At 48.9% G+C, this 13,238-nt stretch overlaps 1 long non-coding RNA gene across 2 annotated transcripts in view; it reads left to right on the top strand.

The window, feature by feature from the left end:
* Window positions 1-13,238, top strand: part of LOC137300290 (uncharacterized) — a 45,456-nt gene that overhangs the window by 12,708 nt on the left and 19,510 nt on the right. Inside the window, exon 1 of one of the 2 annotated variants that reach the window (XR_010958060.1) lies at window positions 7,174-7,494. The exons of the other annotated variant lie outside the window; for it this stretch is intronic. This is a non-coding gene — a long non-coding RNA (uncharacterized lncRNA). Of the gene's footprint in view, window positions 1-7,173; window positions 7,495-13,238 lie in introns of those variants that run through there. 2 annotated transcript variants of the gene reach the window in all.

The raw sequence follows: 13,238 nt of genomic DNA, 5'->3' as shown, positions 1-13,238 counted from the left end.
CGCACAGCTCAACATTGAGTCCATCCAGGCCCTGACAACGGCTGTTCGGACTCAGGGTGAGCAACATTCTGCCGCCATAAACAGGCTGACAGATACATTAGAGGTGGCCTTGCAAGGTCTCACACAGGTCATCCAAACTGCCGTCCAGCAGGGTGGAAGGAGTGATGTGGGCCTAGGCAATGAGAGGGAAGATGGTGAACGGGGACATGGAAGTGGGGATGCTACTCAAAGTGCCCCCACATCTCACCCGTTGCCCCCCTCTCAACCAGTACCCGCAATGGTGCCTCCTCTCCAGGTGGCCGAGTCTACCCCTGCACAGGTGCAGGAGGAGCAATCTGTGGAGGTGCCCTCACGGGCACCGAAACCCAGGGGGCGTCGGCCCAAAGCATCTACCCGGTCAGGGCACGAACAAGAGCAACCTGCCACTACCTCTGCTGGAGCCACAGGGGTAGCACCACGTAGGGGTTCCCGCAAACGTAAGGCTAGGGTGTTATGAACATAAAGGGAATGCACCAGGGTGTATGACAATTTGTTATGTTTTTATTTATAGTTGTTTACTGCACATGCACAATAAACACCACTACTGCCACCTCTTGTCCATTCTTGAGCGGCTTGTGCAATAGGTCCCTTTCGTGGGGCTCATCATGACGACGAACACCTGGTCCCACCCATTGGGTCACACTACAGTGGGTGCAGGAGTAATGGCACCATTCTTCTGTGGAGGGGGCTGGTATGGCCGCTCCTCTGTGCACGTGATGAGGTCTGGATGCCTCAGACAGTCTGATGTTAGGAGAACCGTTGACATATGAGTGCCTCCCTGGCCTGATGAGCATCCAGGTGAGCCGGTGTTCGGCCCATGGGTCCTTCCTCCTCTTCTTGCTCCTCCTCCTCCTCCTCATCGTCGTCCTCAATATGGGTGGCGGATGTGCATGGGGCCTCCTCCAGCGGCACCCCTCTCTGTTGGGCCATGTTGTGCAGGGCACAGCAGACAACTATAATTCGTCCCACTCTGAGTGGCGCGTATTGAAGCGCTCCCCCAGAACGATCAAGGCACCTTGCATCTTGAGCACCCCTATAGCCTGCTCAATTGTAGACCTGGTAGCAATGTGGCTGTCATTATATCGACGCTGCGGCTCGGTGATGGGGTTCCTCAGAGGTGTCATAAGCCACGTGTGCAGGGGATATCCCTTGTCGCCGAGGAGCCAGCCGTTGCCGGTGTTGGGTGAGTGGAAGAGGGGCGGGACAGTGGACTCCCTGAGGACGAAGGCATCGTGGCAGCTGCCAGGGTATCTGGCGCACACGTGTAGGAATCTCTGGCGGTGGTGACAAATGAGCTGGGCGTTCATGGAGTGATACCCCTTCCTGTTGATGAACAGTCCTGGCTCATGTGGAGGTGCCCGTATTGCTATGTGGGTGCAATCGATTACACCCTGCACCCGTGGGAAACCAGCCACAGCATGGAATCCAACCGCCCTCTCCATCTGGCTGCGGTCATCCATGGCGAAGTTGATGTAGTGCGAGGCCATGTGGAACAACCCATCGGTGACCTGCCTTATGCACTTGTGTGCAGAGGACTGACAGACCCCGGTGATGTCCCCGGTGGCACCCTGGAAGGATCCGGAGGCGAAGAAGTTGAGGGCAGTGGTGACTTTGACGGCGACAAGTAAGAAGATGCTGCTTGGTCCATCCGGGAGCAGCTCGTCATTAAGGAGGCTGCAGATGTCCGCGACTACCTGGCGACTGACTCTGAGCCTCCGTATGCACTGCTCCTCAGAGAGGTCCAGGAAGCTGAGCCTTGGTCTGCAGACCCTGTGGTGAGGGTTGTGCCTCCTGCGACGCATCTCTCTCTGTGGTTGCCCTCCCTCCTGCTGTGCAGGTGGATGTGCCACAGCACTGTGTTGTGGGGCTCCACGTGTCTGAGGCGGATGGCGTGGCCTGTGAGGCTGGTGATGCTGTTCCTCCTCCGAGGAGGTCAAGACGGCCCCCATCTGGAAGGTGTAGGTCTGAGGGGGTCCGCAAGGTCGGTAAGAGTGTCCTCACACCGGGGTTGCGGTTCCAGGTCGGTGAATCTTCTTGTTAGGAGGAGGGTGGTGGAGGGCAACCTTTGTCCAATGTGACGGAGTGGCCTCCTGCGTTGGTGAAGGGTCTCCCCCCCCCACCTGTGGAATGCACCTTGGCAGCTGCCACAGGCTGCTGGCTGCAACACGTCCGTTTGAAGTGAGAGTGTTTCCCCCAGTATGGGAAACAGTCTCAGTTCAAGGTAAAATCCCACCCTTCCTAATAAAACAGCTCAATCAGGCCTGTAAACGACCTGAACGAGCAAGATAAATACTTTCAAGTGGCATCCCGCTGGCTTTAATTGCCTGCGGGATTCCCACCTGCGGGGTCTGCGCGCGCACGCCGGCGCGTCCGTGGGGAACCCGGAAGTGGGCGGGTTCGAGACGGGATCCGGTCCCGCTCCGGGATTCCCCGATTTTCGGGGCCCCCCCACCGAGAACGCACCCGATAGCGGGTGGTAAAATCAAGCCCTTGATGTACTTGAAGTACTTAATTTTGTGCACATTGAGGCAGGGATCCGATTTTCAAACATCCTCAGCGTGTTTCCTGTGCTGTGAGAAACACTCCATGTTGTACCAGACATGTTTCAGCCAGCAGCCAGTTGGACATTCAAATGCTTGTTTGACAGGTGGGGATAAAAGGTGAGTTATTGCAACAGGGCACTCAGTTCTTTCAGACAAACTTTTGGCTGCAAGATCTTTGTGTTTTCACTGAAAATTCTTACTTTCCACCCAGAATTCTTCTGTTTACACATATTTACTAACTATTCGGACCCTCTCAAACTGACACCATCAGGATGGGTGGCGCCATGGCTGCATAAACCACTACATCCGAGGATGAGCAACCTCACCAGCCTCACCAGGCACGGCGTGCACATCCGCCACTTGCGGCTCCACAACACAATGCTGCGCCACAGGCACCTGCACAAGAGCACAGAGGGCAACAAGGGAGAGAGCGACGTCGCAGGAGGCACTACCCTCACCACAGGGTCTACAGACCGAGGCTCAGCTTCCTGGACCTCTCTGAGGAGTAGTGCATATGGAGGCTCAGAGTGAGTCGCCAAGTGGCCGCATAAATCTGCAGCCTCCTTCACGCCGAGCTGCTCCCGGCTGGACCGAGCGGCATCTCATTACCTGTCGCAGTTAAAGTCACCACTGCCCTCAACTTCTTCCCCTCCTGATCATTCCAGGGTGCCACTGGGGACATCGCCGGGGTCTCTCTCAGTCGTCTGCACACAAGTGCATAAGGCAGGGCCTCGCACTACGTCAACTTCCCCATGGATGACCTCAGCCGGACGGAGAGGACAATGGGATTCCACTCTGTGGCTGGCTTCCCACAGGTGCAGGGTGCAATCGATTGCACCCACATAGCAATACGAGCATTTCCACACGAGCCAGGACTGTACATCAACAGGAAGAGCTATCACTCCATCAACGCTCAGCTCGTTTGTGACCACCGCAAAAGATTCCTTCACGTGTGCACCAGATTTCCTGGCAGCTGCCACAATTCCTTCATTCTGAAGGAATCCAACATCCCGCCCCTCTTCCACGCACTGAACACCCGCAAGGGCTGGCTCATCGGGGACAAAGGATACCCCCTGCATACGTGGCTCATGATACCTCTGAGGAACTCCATCACCGAGCAACAGCGTCCATATAACGACAGCCACATCACTACCAGGTCTACAATTGAGCATGCTATAGGGCTGCTTAAGATACACTTCAGGTGCCTTGATCGTTCTGGGGGAGCATTTCAATACGCACCAGACAGAGTTGGATGCATTATAGTCGTGTGTTGTGTCCTGCACAACATGGCACAACAGAGAGGGGTGCCGTTTGAGGAGGCCCCATCCACATCTGCCACCCACATTGAGGAGGAGGAGGAGGAACCTATGGGCAGAGCAACGGCTCACCTGGTTGCTCGTGAGGCCAGGGAGTCACTAATATGTGATCGGTTCTCCTAACATCAGAAAGTGTGAAGAGTGCAGTCCTCAGACCACCTGGATAGAGCAGCGCCAACATTAGCACCCCCCCCACTCCCTGCATAAAACAGTCCTGCAACTACACATACACCCACTGTAAAGTGACCCAATGGGTGGCATCAAGTGTCGCTGTTCATGGTGAAGCTCATGAAAGGGCCCTATCACAAAAAAGTCAAGAATGGGGAAGACGTGGCAGCAGTGGTGAGAATGATAACATTTAATGTGACTTTAACCAAAACCAAACATAAATGAAAAATATGACCATCTGTCTGAAACCCTTGTGCATCCCCTTCGTGCTCACGAATCCTTTGGCTTCCTCTTCCTACCACTTCTACGTGGTGCATCCCCAGTGGCTGCAGCAGAGGTAGTGGCAGGTTGCTCATGTTCATGCCCTGACTGCTTAAATGCTTTGGGCCTACACCCTCTGGGTTTTGGAGCCCGTGAGGGCCCCTCTGAAGACTGCTCCATCTGCACCTGTACAGGGGCAGACTTGGCCACCTAGAGAGGAGGCAGCATTGCGGGTCCTGGTTGAGAGGAGGCAATGGGTGAGAGGTGGGAGCACTTTGAGTGGCGTCCCCACTTCCATGTCCCCTTTCGCCATCATCCCTTTCCTGGGCCAGGCCCACATCACTCCTTCCACCCTGCTGGAAATCAGTTTGGAGGACACGTATGAGGCCTTGAAAGCCCAGTTGTAAAGTATCTGTCAACCTGTTTAAGGCAGCAGAATGTTTATCACCCGAAGTCCGAACGACCGTTGTTAGGGCCTGAATGGACTCATTTGTGAGCCGTGCTTGAAGCTCAACGAAGGCTAGCCTTCTCTCCATCGCAGACATTCCTGCACTTACCTGCGACACTATCTCAGACACTTGCTCACATCCCTGTGACAGTATCTCAGAGATTCCCTCCCGTACCTGTGCCATCATTCCACTCATGCAGGAGTTGGACTCCTCCATCCTCTGCGCTATTGTGGAGAGTGTGCATGGCACCTGTTCCAGCACCTCGCAAATGTGCTGCTGTCCCTCGATCATTCTCCTTTTAAAGGATGGCCCCTGGGGTTCAGCATCTGCGTCCAGCTGAGCAGAGCCTGGAGAGGAGAGCTCTCACCGATGCGTACTCTTCACAGCTGCCCCTGCCACCAGTGTCTGCTCGTGGTCACTTGTGTGTGGTGACTCACCAGGTGCCAACCCAACTAATTCACTGCTAAGTCCCACCAAGGTGTGAGTATCGCTGGTGCATGGTTCACTATGATGTGACGGTGCGCCCTCAGATGCCGGGAGGTCCTCTGAGAAATCGCCCTCTGCTGTCACCAGGGTCGTTGAAGGGCCTGTAAGTGAACAGAAGGCAATATTAAGCATCATCACAGATGTGTCATGTTTAATGAGCATACTGAGGTGTTGAACATGCCAAGCATTGTTAACACCAATTCATGTTGTGTGTGATGAATGTTAAAGTTGTGTCACCAGACGTTTGTGGGGCCTGTCTCGGCGTCCCCGACGGACAGGCACTCGAGGTTACGGCTCAGCTCCAGCACCTCCTGTTCCACATCTGTGAGGACCACTACTTGTTGCGTGCTCTCTTGCGTGCATTTTGTGCTCTCTTCTTCTAGAAAGGGACAAAAAACAGATGTGTTTGTGTGTGATGGTGAAGTGGCCAACCGATGAATGCATTGGTTTGGGTGAGGCTGACTGTGAACGAGGTGCATCAGAGGGTGAGTATGAGACGGAGCCATCACATTGGTTGAGGATTGGGGTGAGTGGTAGTGGTGGGGTGACTAATGGGGAGGTGAGGAAGTGCTGTGGAAGTGCAGGTAAATTGAGGATGAGCCTTAAGTGGGTGTGAGGAGTGATGTGATGGAGTAGTTCAGTGCAGAATGAGTTGTGAGGGGGGTGCGGTGATGTGGAACACGGAATGTAGGAGAATCAATAAGTGTACTCACTTTTGCTGACCTAGTTAGGTCATTTCCTGCACTGGACCCAGGTGCGGGAAATGTTGCTGCTGCTGGTGACCTCCTCTGCCACCTCGAGCCAGGCTTTCTTAGTGGCAGAGGCAAGCCACTTCTTCCTGTGGGGTAAAAGACTTTCCTCCTCCACCTCACCCTGTCCAGTAGCTGCTAAAGTGAGGCATCGTTAAACCTTGGAGCAGCCTTGCCCCTGTGCTGCTCCATTGTGATTTCTGGGTCTTTGCTCCAGCAAAAGCCTTTGGAGCAATGGCCCTTTAAATAGAGCTCCTCCAGCTGACAGCCTGTGATGCGGGTGTGCAGTCCGCCCACTGCACAGCTTTTGGATGGCAAACCCGGAAGCCACGTTAAGTGGCACCAATTCACTTGCAATCGCATGCGAAACGGACATATTTTATTCCTGGGGTTACCCATGTGCCCATTCACCCCCCTGCTGCCATCCCGCCTCCATTCTAAAATCGGGGCCATTGACTCCTTGTTAGTGCACAGTTCCATTGTTGCTGATCGTCCTCTGATATCTCATCCCTGTGTCCATTTTTCAGGAATGAGCCTAGATAATGAATGTCAATGGGTTATTTGAACATCATAGTTGAACCCAATATTCTCTTCACTGAGCATCCAGACACATACACTTTCCAGCAGTAAAGTGATCGGGAGCACTGAGACCAATTATGGTGTCCCTACTACCTGCCTGGATTCCTTTAAGAGGAAACTAAATAGGTTGACAAAGGCAATTTTTGTTTCCTGGAGAATAGTGGACATAAGGAAAAGACTCCCAGCTAAAACAGTTATTGCTGTGTCAACTAACAGTTTTGAAAAACAGCCGGATGAACACCTGGTTGGGAATGGGACTGAAGATTGGAAACATAAGTACAGATGGAGGTCATCATCCGCTGTGTGGAACATGATGATTCCCGAGCTCCTACAATCAGGGAAATTCATGCCAAAGAAAGCAACTGATTCGGGGTAGAAAATGTGGAATGTAACACTGGAAAGTTATTTTGGAGTTTTCTTTCACTGACTTCTCCATGAGCAGGAGGAGCTTTGCAGAACCTTTCCTCATGAGGTTAAATGGGCTGGGTAGAGAGTATGACAAAATTAATTGTAAATGGTATGTGGAAGGAACGAGTTTGATGGACAAAACAACCATTTCTTGTTTCATGCTATTTAATGTCAACTTTCTCAACCCACATACTCCTTAATAACTGATCCTATGGGAAAGAAACATCTTAGAATACAGGGATGAATGTTATGATTTAGCACTCCTGTTGTGTGAAGCTCTACTCTGGGAGCATTAAATTGTAAAATGTAAGTACATCAATGTGTACTATGTATAAGGAATAACCACGCATGGAACAATAGAGCAGCCTTCTGACAATAAGCTTCCATACTGAAGTTATGAACACCCATAGTGATAGTTAATACCATGCTGCCTGTGATAAATTATTAACTGAAATACAAACATAACTACTGGACAGCATGCAAATGCAAAAAAAAGGTAAGTCCCCTGAACTTTTTAAATTAAATTTTTAAGTACTGCAGTTTCTAGAAAGCATTTGGTTCTTAATAATTTTGTATGCCTGTTTCCTGATCTATTGCTGCTAATTGCAGAGATGTGATGACAATATTGCCATAATGAGTACAACTGTAGAGCTGAAATCCCAGAGAAGGATACTGTCACTGTTAAAACTCACTGGGTAGATTTTGACTTCTGGGTGGGTGACCCGGGCGGAGCGTGTGATTTTCAGGCTCCGGCCTCATTTGAATTCACCAGGCGAGCTGTCGGGTGTCCTGGTGCAGCTCGCTGCATTGAAGACTGGAAATCGGGCCAGAGCTGCTAACTTTAGTTAGGAAACTGCTGGCCTTATCTAAACCCTGCCAATTTCATAAAGAGAAAGAGCTTAAATTCATGATGCTCATGTGCCCAGTTGACTTGAAGTCATAACCTTTTGCACTTCACCATGAAAAATAATCCTCCACAAATAACCCCCATGGTAAATTTTGGGACATGGGGACATTACGATCTTAGCTTTACTGCACTAATGCAAATTTTATTGTGATTGACAAGGTGGCATATTGAATCAACAGTGATATATAGAAATATATCATTTGTATAATTGTGGATTAAAATGATTATCAGACTTATTAGTTCCTGCCAACATGGATTCAGTGACTGGTTGCACTGTAACTGGGGATGAGTTAGCCTATAGCGAAACAAGACCAGTGCAAAATTTTATAGGGGTATCTAGAATGGTCAAACAAGTAATTCACCTCAAATAAAAATTAAATATCAGTAGCCAAAACATTAACCTTTCCTTTCTTTTTACAGATAGTGATGGACCAGCTGTGTATTTCCAGAATTTTCTGTTTTTATTTCAAATTTCCAGTATTTGTAGTTTTTTTCTTTTTCTGTGCAATTTATCTCCATTTGATAAAATGCAAACCACAGAGGGCTGAACTCAGGAAATCAGTGACAAGCAGGAAAATGTTCCATTTGGGAGTCATCTGTTTCCACTTCCTTTAACTATTGTGATAAGACATCAACAGATGAATTAGAATCAAGCACAGGTTTATCTGGCTGTGGCCAAAATGATACAGGCCCTATAAGAGTTTCCTGCAGATGACTGGCAAACTGGTTGAAATCGTGCTTTGCAATATTAGTACCAAACACATCAACATGTTTGGATGAGATTCCTCAATCTGGAATTTTAACAAAAAGGTCAATCCATGTTAAATAAACAGGTAAATGTTTTCATTAAATAGCAAACAAAAGAATTCCAGACAGACTGTTAACATATTCATTATTAATTCTCGCAGTGCGATTTTAATCCTCAAATCTGCAACATGTGTTCTCCAGATTCCCTGACTGCCAGGTAACAGAATCAATGACATTTACTACTGTGAGAAAAGATGAATTACATTGAATGTACAGCACAGAAACAGGCCATTTGGCCCAAATGGTCCATGCCAGTGTTTATGCTCCACACAAACTTCCTCTCACCCCTTTTCATCTAACCCTAAATGCGTAACCTTCTATTCTTTTCTCCCTCATGTTTGTCTAGCTTCTCCTTAAATGCATCTATGCTACTCACCTCAACTTGTTGTAACGACACAAATGGAAACAGATTAGGAGCAAGAACATTACACTCAAGTAAATGTTGAATATTCAGACAATCTACAGTGAAAATGGTTGTAATGTTTGCAACTTCTGTACCCTATATGAATAAGTACAGCAATGGATAGTGGCAAACTCTGCTGCCCGTATCCTAACTTGCACCAAGTCCTGTTCACCCATCATCCCTGTGCTCGCTGAATTACATTGGCTCCCGGTCCAGGAACACCTCGAATTTAAAATTCTCATCATTTTTTCAAATCCCTCCATGGCCTCGCTTCTCCCTATCTCCGAAATCCTCCAGCCCTACAACCCTCCGAGATCTCTGCGCTCCTCCAATTCTTGCCTCTTGAGCATCCCTGATTTTAATCACTCCACCATTGGCTGTGCCGTCAACTGCCTAGGACCTGAACTCTGGAATTCCCTCCATAAATTTCTCCGCCTCGCTACCTCTCTCTCCTCCTTTAAGACGCTTCTTAAAACCCACCTCTTTGACCAAGAGATCTGTCCTAATATCTCCTTATTGTGGCTCGGTGTCAAATTTTGTTTGAAAACACTCCTGTGAAGCACCTTGGGACATTTTACTACATTACAGGCACTATATAAATGCAAGCTGTTGTTGTTGCATGCAGTCCTAGCGGAATGCTGTTTCACATTCAGTCAGTTTGAAATGCAATCAGCACCCCTCTTAAAATAGAATACATGAATATCAAGCTTGTTGACACTTATAGCTCCTTGAAAGTGGAGTCACAGGTGGATAGGGTGGTGAAGAAGGCATTCAGCATGCTTGGTTTCATTGGTCAGAACATTGAATGCAGGAGTTGGGATGTCTTGTTGAAGTTGTACAGGGCATTGGTGAGGCCACACTTGGAGTACTGTGTACAGTTCTGGTCACCCTATTATAGAAAGGATATTATTAAACTAGAAAGAGTGCAGAAAAGATTTACTAGGATGCTACCGGGACTTGATGGTTTGACTTACAGGGAGAGGTTAGACAGACTGGGACTTTATTCCCTGGAGAGTAGGAGGTTAAGGGGTGATCTTATAGAAGTCTATAAAATAATGAGGGGCATAGATAAGGTCGATAGTCAAAATCTTTTCCCAAAGGTAGGGGAGTCTATAACGAGGGGGCACAGATTTAAGGTGAGAGGGGAGAGATACAAAAGGATCCAGAGGGGCAATTTTTTCACTCAAAGGGTGGTGAGTGTCTGGAACGAGCTGCCAGAGGCAGTAGTAGAGGCGGGTACAATTTTGTCTTTTAAAAAGCATTTGGACAGTTACATGGGGAAGATGGGTATCGAGGGATATGGGCCAAGTGCAGGCAATTGGGACTAGCTTAGTGGTATAAACTGGGCGACATGGACATGTTGGGCCGAAGGGCCTGTTTCCATGTTGTAACTTCTATGATTCTATGATTCTATGATTCTATCAGAACACATTATAATGCGCTCAGACCATCAGAGAACCACACCGTTTATCATTGGAGATCATTCCAACGTCAAACCGATGCTTTATTTAACCAATGGAATGAGGGTGAATGGTTTCATTTACTGACGATCAGAGGTGGGATAGATCCTAAACAGATTCTTTTAAGGATAATTTTCCGATTGGTGGGAAGCTGAGAATGCAACTTGGATATTCCAACCTAGTTTGCACAAGATTTTCCAATCATTTAGCACAGAACTGTAGTCCAGCTCAAAAAATTACCCCTTATGAATCAGTTGAGAATATTTGATTAAAATCGGGTTATTACACTGGTACTGGGTTAGGTATTACAGGGTTACAGGATGGGGATCATTGCAGCAAGATAAACTGTCCAGCAAACACCTGCAAAGGGATTGCCGCATTTTATTCTTACACTGAGCATTTGGTTATTAACTTATATCAACAGCTATCCTTCTCTGAAAGCATATTAATTACATTAATTAAATTAGTGTTTGCCAAGAATTTTTTTTAAATTCATTCATGGGATGTGGGCATCGCTGGGAAGGCCAGCATTTATTGCCCATCCCTAATTGCCCTTGAGAAGGTGGTGGTGAGCCGCCTTCTTGAACCGCTGCAGTCCGTGTAGTGAAGGTTCTCCCACAATGCTGTTAGGTAGGTTGTTCCAGGATTTTGACCCAGCGACGATGAAGGAACGGTGATATATTTCCAAGTCAGGATGGTGTGTGACTTGGAGGGGAACATGCAGGTGGTGCTGTTCCCATGTGCCTGCCGCCCTTGTCCTTCTAGCTGGTAGAGGTCGCGGCTTTGGGAGGTGCTGTCGAAGATGCCTTGGCGAGTTGCTGCAGTGCATCCTTTAAATGGTACACACTGCAGCCACGTTGCGCCGTTGGTGAAGGGAGTGAATATTTAGGGTGGTGGATGGGGTGCCAATCAAGTGGGCTGCTTTGTCCTGGATGGTGTCGAGCTTCTTGAGTGTTGTTGGAGCTGCACTCATCCAGGCACGTGGAGAGTATTCCATCAAACTGGGGATTTGGCGATGGTAATGCCGTTGAATGTCAAGGGGAGGTGGTTAGACTCTCTCTTGTTGGAGATGGTCATTGCCTGGCACTTGTCTGGCGTAAATGTTACTTACCACTTATCAGCCCAAGCCTGGATGTTGTCAACGTCTTGCTGAATGCTGGCATGGAATGCTTCATTTTGAGAGGGGTTGCGAATGGAACTGAACACTGTGCAATCATCAGCAAACATCCCCACTTCTGACCTTATGATGGAGGTAAGGTCAAAGATGAAGCAGCTGAAGATGGTTGGGCCTAGGACACTGCCCTGAGGAACTCCTGCAGCAATGTCCTGGGGCCGAGATGAATGGCCTCCAACTACCATCTTCCTTTGTGCTAGGTATGACTCCAGCCACTGGAGAATTTTCCCCCTGATTCACATTGACTTCAATTTTACTAGGGCTCCTTGGTGCCACACTCGGTCAAATGCTGCCTTGATGTCAAGGGCAGTCACTCTCAACTCACCTCTGGAATTCAGCTCTTTTGTCCATGTTTGGACCAAGGCTGTAATGAGGTCTGGAGCCGAGTGGTCCTGGCGGGATCCAAACTGAGCATCGGTGAGCAGGTTATTGGTGAGTAAGTGCCGCTTGATAGAACAGTCGACGACACCTTCCATCACTTTGCTGATGATTGAGAGTAGACTGATGAGGTGGTAATTGGCCGGTTTGGATTTGTCCTGCTTTTTGTGGACAGGGCATACCTGGGCAATTTTTCACATTGTCAGGTGGATGCCAGTGTTGTAGCTGTACTGGAACAGCTTGGCTAGAGGCGCAGCTAGTTCTGGAGCACAAGTCTTCAGCACTACAGCCGGGATGTTGTCGGGGCCCATAGCCTTTGCTGTATCCAGTGCACTCAGCCGTTTCTTGATATCACGTGGAGTGAATCGAATTGGCTGAAAACTGGCTTCTGCAATGGTGGGGATATCGGGAGGAGGCCAAGATGGATCATCCACTCAGCACTTTTGGCTGAAGATAGTTGCAAATGCTTCAGCCTTGTCTTTTGTACTCACGTGCTGGACTCCGCCATCGTTGAGGATGGGGATGTTTGCAGAGCCTCCTCCTCCCGTTAGTTGTTTAATTGTCCACCACCATTCATGACTGGATGTGGCAGGACTGCAGAGCTTCGATCTGATCTGTTGGTTGTGGAATCGCTTAGCTCTGTCTATAGCATGTTGCTTCCGCAGTTTAGCATGCATGTAGTCCTGAGTTGTAGCTTCACCAGGTTGGCACCTCATTTTTGGGTACGCCTGGTGCTGCTCCTGTCATGCTCTTCTGCACTCCTCATTGAACCAGAGTTAATCCCCTGGCTTGTTGGTAATGGTAGAATGAGGAATATGCCGGGCCATGAGGTTACAGATTGTGCTGGAATACAATTCTGCTGCTGCTGATGGCTCACAGCGCCTCATGGATGCCCAGTTTTGAGCTGCTGGATCTATTCTGAATCTATCCCATTTAGAACGGTGGTAGTGCCACACAACACGTTGGATGGTGTCCTCAGTGCGAAGACGGGACTTCGTCTCCACAAGGACTGTGCGGTGGTCACTCCTACCAATACCGTCATGGAAAGATGCATTTGCGACAGGTAGATTGGTGAGGACGAGGTCAAGTAGGTTTGTCCTTCGTGTTGGTT

Source organism: Heptranchias perlo, chromosome 1, assembly GCF_035084215.1.
Source record: "Heptranchias perlo isolate sHepPer1 chromosome 1, sHepPer1.hap1, whole genome shotgun sequence".
NCBI lineage: Eukaryota > Metazoa > Chordata > Chondrichthyes > Hexanchiformes > Hexanchidae > Heptranchias > Heptranchias perlo.
The sequence above is the reverse complement of the archived record's forward strand: the minus strand, read 5'-3'. Positions and strand labels throughout refer to the sequence as shown.